Raw genomic sequence first — 7,161 nt, forward strand, 5'->3', positions numbered from 1 at the left:
GCTCTAGCTATATGAATAAATTTAGACTTTAATCCTCTGATGAATTAATAAACCACAAATCTATATAACTACTTTTAATATTCACAATGCTATGTTTAAATCTCGTGAAACAGTATAATTCGTAAATGCACAAAAGATTTTCAATCAATGTTAATGCGTATCTAAATTACTTTTTCCACAACAGTGTTTAAATAGAGATTAAATAAAGCCGCACAAAGGAAAGCATTATCGACTCGACCTTTCGTTAACAATAAATTTTATAGAGTACAGAAGGTTATCAAGATTGCGGTGTCATCAGCCGAACCTCCTTGAGTGAATTAAAAATATCTTGGCTACGTTTTAATGGCTCAAATTTATACACATAAAAGTTAAGAACTCACTCGAATGTTTTTAAATAAGAACAGGAAGTTGGGACAGATTATATGGTTTAGACGACTGCATTTTCCTGTGAAGGAAGGAATTGTTTTTGAATAATATGAGATAGCGACTTCCCGAAGAAAATTTATTGGAAGAAAAAATTAACATTACTTACCTATAGAAATGCAGTTACATTGCACTATTGTATACAAATTAATAAATGGAGATTCATTTTTTGGGATTTTCTAAACACAATCTATTTCTTGATTATTTCAGGATAAATCAAATATTCATTTTTAAATTATACTTTCATCACACAACCACAAAATTGATATACGCACGGTGCTGATCAATTACCTCCATATTCTGTAGGCTGACACTACGTCGCGTCGCTCTATTTTTAATTTACACGGAAATCTTGGAGCCCTGTTAAAAAACAACCACACATCAAAACGATGTCTGTGTCATTATAATACACTTATTGTACTGTATATACACTTTACTTTATTCGGAAACTCACATGTAAAATATATGCTACGTTATAATTAAAATTTACATTATATTACAGAATTAAAATAGTATTAAGAATTAGCATTGTTTTATTTCAGTCCTTTTATGATTCTGTGTTGAGGTTTATATACTGTAAATGATCTGCTCTGACTTTGCCTTCAAAGAAACAATTCAAGGTGGTACAATTTTCTACAATTTAATTATAGAAAAATATTAAATAATGTTTTAATTATTTTAATCAATATTCTTAACGTAAAAATACTCGTCTAATTCTGCATTAATTTACACTGAATGAACGATAATACTTACTTGAAAATTGCGTCTTTGTCCCTATAGGATAAAAGCTTACATTATTTCTGTGAATAGTCTGGGTTCTAAGAAGGATTTGCCTTTACAAGAAGTACTTATATCGATTAGCCGTTCATATAAATTTCATATGTTTCCATTATAATGCTAACGAAATATTAATTTAGGTCCAAATAGAAAATCACACTTGTAAATATAAGATCGAAGCAACCCATACCCGTTTCGCAGTAAATTTTAATTGTTTAAGAAGTTATTAGACCTTTATGAAACCGAGTTGAATGTTTCAATTCAATTAAAACTTTCGCGTGATTTATATTTTAACTGAGTTGTTCCATTCATTTATACTCTGGTTACATTATTTAGTTAATTTATTGTTTTCGGAATTGGCTTCCATATACTGTTTATTTGATATTTTTCTTGTTTTCACGTTTACTGTTTACATTTTTATGTACATTATTTGGAAAATATTTTTTAAGCAATTAGACTGCCTATGCCTGTTTTATTTAATTAATTGTTCATTAAATAAAACAGGCATCTATTAAAGTATGGTGTTTTAAAAGGTGTATTGCATGAAAAAGGGATCCACGGCACATACGAGGCTCGTTGAATATTTACGTATAATTCTGAACGAGATCTTCAATCTCTATATCGACCTATTTAAACTTTACTTAATTTTTTTACCCGTATGCTAACATCAAATAAACGATATAAATAATATATATAATATAAATGTAATATAAATATAATATAAATATAATATAAATTAAAAACAACCTTATATCTCAAGCATAAGCATTGACCATATTATTTTATAAAACTTAAAAAAAAATGAAATCGTTATCTGCTATGAAAAGATACCATTTTAATTTTTAAGTAAAAAAAACAAGTATAAATTTTCATGTCGCACACCAGAAATATTCATATTAACACATACAAGTACATAGTGAATTTAAAATTATAGGAAAAGTTTCCAAACCGACGCGGCTTCAGCAAATAAATCCACAAACGAGTCGGCTCTCAAACGGAATCAACTTTTTCAACACAGCAGTTTTAGTTTCCTACATACTTATGTTTAATCAAAATTTTCGCGATTACAAAGTTGCGCAAAACTCTCCTCATGTTGAATATTTGCTGCGTTTGCATTTTAACCAATATATTGCGTGGCAATTTTCAGTTTAATTTCGGTAGATATTCATGTAGCAAAAAATATGAATGATAAACATATTTTTTTACTTTTTTTTGTAAAGGTGTACATGTTTATAACACTATTGTGAAACGTTAGAATAAGTGAATTGTAAATTATTTGAAATAAATGTCTCTAAACCTATTTAGTAGAAAAACTATAATCCCGTATCATCGAAAGAGATGGTTGGATCGCTGGTTTAAGGCAAATAAGACTTCAGGAAGATGGTGGTGCATCAGAGAGCACGTAATGCTGTTGGTCTAGTCTCTGATCTCATCGTGACTCTATCTATAACAAATTATAAACATCACAAGCGAAAATTATTATTATATGATTGCTTTTAAAGAGCACGGGTACAATTTTGTTTTAAAATATAATTTCTCAAAGGATACGTAGGCGTGAAGTTACAAACGTATGTTAAATGTTGGTAATTTAAGTCTCCATAACAACAATATTTTTGTCATAATGGTACAAATTTGCAACCGAGATACTATAGGGTCATTATCCTAACGATCTTTTTTACACATATATAGAGACTTCCGTGCACACATTAAAGATTCACGTCATTATAGTCGATAAGACAAGGGTAAAAGGTTCAAAAGGTTTGAATTAAGATTGATTTTACTAGTTGGCTTAGATGTTACTGATGTCCACTATAGGTTTTTGTTCTATTCCTATAATATAAAAGTAATGTTCACGTACTTTCCTAATAAAATTCCTCATATAAATATATAAAAAACACGTGTAATTAAGCTTTTACCAATATAGGTAGTTTACTTAATAGCCATACCATTGTTTTTACCATCGTGTTCTTATTACAATACGAGCACTCCGTTATATTCTTAATTCTAAGTTGACATACCTAAAAAAGAAGCCAATGCGAAGTTATTTTATCGTTCAAATACTTTTAATACATGACACTCATTTAGCTATCTAAATGACGAACATATCAAGCCGTCACAAGTTGAGAATTGTTGGGTAAATCGAGTTAGATCAAGTAAATTGGCATGGATCCAGCAATTTGGGTGAATATGTGACTACCTTAATTGTAACCCTTACCACTACCAAGGGTTCTCGAAAGAGTGGAATTAAGTGGACGACTATTGAAGAAGACCAGAGCAATGTGGTTTTAACAACACTTGCGTAAATAAATAAATAATAAGATAAAATCATGCATAAAATATTCATAATTCATATCAGATTTTAATATTCGCAAAAAGCCACAATGCGTAAATACGCATGTGGAAACTAATTTTTTTGTATCAATTGTTTTAAATAATGCGTCAATGTAGAATACAATCGCACACTAAAGAGATAATTAATGACTACCACTCTCGAAGTTAAATTCGTTTCATAAAATAACATTTTATAAAGTGATATAAATTGGAGATGAAAACCAATAGTAATTTAATAGCACGATCTCGAATGTCAGTCATTTCAATTCCGATACGTGCCTCCTATCCGTGAAATGTATGCAAATACTCATGACACTCATTGATTTATAGATAAGATATAGCTGTGTAGGCAATTGATAAACTAATAAATGTATATGTTTTGATACTACTGATTGAAACAGTATCTATGTGTGGTTACTTAAAAGAGCAACTACGGAGTTTCTTGCTGGGTCTTCTCCGTAGAAACTGCTTTCAGAATCGGTGGTAAATGGTAAAACTATGACGATTCAAAAGTGCTTTTAGAAGAATTCTAATTGAATCAATAAATGTTGGAGTTTATTTTGGAGTAGATACTTTCACGTGGCTTCGGTGATATGGTTAGCGGTAGAGCTTTGAGCCTTGAACTAAAGGGTGTGTAAAAAATTGATAAAAAAAGAAAATGTTTTAGGATGTGTATGTTTAACTCCATTTTCAGTGTTGTATTGTATAAAAAATATTTGTTCCCACTATTTGTCACTGTCGATAGATAAAATAAATAAACGTAATTGGTTGGACGCAATTGTTTGTGTGGTGTTCTAACCTCAATTCAATAAAATAACAAAGTTCTATAGGTATTATAATATTTGAATGAATCTTGCGTAGTATACAAAACATATAATAAAATGATGGATTCGTGGTAGAGGTACAAGTAGAGTCTTTCTCCAGTTAAATTATATTATGACTGATTATAACAATTTAATTCATGTTTTTATTATGTTATTTTTAATTAGATATTTTTTTTACAATGCCATAAAGATTCAATAGAACAGAGCGTTATTTCCCCTAAGATTATTTCTAATTTGAATGGATACAGCCTTAAATCTAATTTAAAAGCCTACATTTGAAATCTTGTTGAAAGCACACAAACCTACTTAACTAAGTTAAATGCATCGTGATGAAATAAAAACATCTCATAAATATTATTTACATAAAGAAAATACTGTACTATGCAAATACGTTTGACGTCTGCCAGCAATTATGCCGCATCGAGCGAACTAACGAGAGTTGTGTCAATGTCATAATGTATAAAAACATAATAATCTAGAGTTCCGCTGAAGAAAAGACCACGGAACATTATAAGTTCTTTCATTGCTATATAAAAGGTATTATATCTATACTAATATTATAAAGCTGAAGAGTTTGTTTGTTTGTTTGTTTGTTTGAACGCACTAATCTGAGGAACTACTGGTCCGATTTGAAAAATTCTTTCGGTGTAAGATAGCCCATTTATCGAGGAAGGTTATAGGCTACATTTCATCACGCTACGGGCAATAGGAGTGGAGCCACGGGGGTGAAACCGCGCGGAGCAGCTAGTTAAGTATATTTATAGGAATACAACTAGCTGTTACAGAGGGCTACGTCCATGTAGAGATCATTTTATATTTATTGACGAAATGTTTGACGAAATTCGTGATTATAGACAGAATAATTATTATTATTAATTAATAGATGTTAATAACTAACTGACAATTGGAATGAAATAAAGGATCACAAATCACGTTTTAAATCAGAAAACTTTACTATTTAAAAACTTACAGTTTATATGCATAATCTTATATATAAAATTCTCGTGTCACAATGTTAGTCTGCATACTCCTCCGAAACGGGTGGACCGATTCTCATGAAATTTTCTGTGCATATCGGGTAAGTCTGAGAATCGGCCAACATCTATTTTTCATATGTACCATGGGCGAAGCCGGGGCGGACCGCTAGTAATGTATAAAAACGGGCCACGGAACCCTCAACGCAGTAATACGGCCTTTACCAATTTCCTTTATAACCCCAGCAGCTGATTTTTTATTCCCTTTTTACACTTTACAAGTGCTTTAATGACAAAATTATACGAACTTAGTATATATTCCAGACTCTCGTCTAGACTAACAATGAATGGCTAAACACTAATTCATAAGCTTTATTAGATCATTATTATTCAGTTTTAAAGTAAAATATAATAAGAAGATAAAATAACTGTATATTTGCATAAAGACACAAACAAATGTTTTGAATCTAAACTTTTCTCGTATAGGAGCTACCAACGTTGACAAGAGAGCATTTTAGTATAGTTGGTTCTTTGATATACTGTTCCTCTTGCTATTTCGGTTAGAGTCCGGGCTGTCTGGCTGGCCGCAGTGGTTGCGTTTATTAGTGCGCATCTTATCTGCACAGGAAAATATCCTTAATTTAAAGTCATTTTTTAACGCGTAATTTTTAATCTTTTGCCTTTAGATAGATCCATGAGACATAATTTTTTATTGCAAGACGTTTTTTTCGTTGTTAAATAGGTGCCAGACGCAATTTTATATTTCATAATCATTAAAGTGTCATCGAAATAAGTGAAATTCCATCAACATGAGTCCCCGTGAAGGATATACTATGTATAATATTCATTTTACTATTTACAATTTTTTAGCAACAATCTACCATGGTGCCTCCTTTTCCCAACGAACCTCAAATGGGACGTTAATGTAAACTTGATAAAAACCAAATATCATCAAATTCATATACCCAAAAGTGTAATAAATATGAAACCATCTATTAAAAATATTAGTTTACTAATTATTCAATATAAGTATTAAAAAAGGATAATATAATATAAGTAATAAAGTTATTACTTACCTTTTAAGAGGAATCATGTTGATGTAATTTCACTTATTTCGATGACATTTTAATGATTTTGAAATAAAAAATTGCGTATGGCACCTATTTAACAACGAAAAAAACGTCTTGCAATAACAAATTTATGTCTGATGGATCTATCTAAAGGCAAAAGATTAAAAATTACGCGTTAATAAATGACTTTAAATTACGGATATTTTCCTGTGCGCACTAATAAACGCAACCACTACCGCCAGCCAGACAGCGCGGAGTCTAACCGAAATAGCAAGAGAAACAGTATATCAAAAACCCAACTATACTAAAATGACTTTTTTTTAAACGTTAATAGCTCCCGTACCATTACAGAATAGAAAAAATTCGTTCACGAGGCAGGATTCGAACGAGCGTCTTCTGTCTTTCCGGGGCGAAAACGACTCGATGATAATATGATGAATGATGATCATAATTCATAATATTAGGTATGATATGATCGATATTTTTCTTCGGACGTATTGACAGACAGAAAATGAAACAATTTTAAAGACACACCAATTATCTTTATTTACTATCTACAGTATAATTATTAATGTAATAATATAGGAATATTATGTAATATTATTATTCAGACTCCTGTCGAAGCGTCATTAAAACTGAACGTTAACAAATGGTGTTATCGTTCTATTTCGTTCGTAGCTGCAAACACAGGCGTTTTTTTTTTGTACCTGAAAATTAATACAAAACTCATGTAAAATATATCCATTGTTTGAATGTAACGAA

This window comes from Colias eurytheme, chromosome 8, assembly GCF_061535395.1.
Source record: "Colias eurytheme isolate Ceu_HAF_F1 chromosome 8, ilColEury1 Martin Lab GWU primary, whole genome shotgun sequence".
Lineage (NCBI taxonomy): Eukaryota > Metazoa > Arthropoda > Insecta > Lepidoptera > Pieridae > Colias > Colias eurytheme.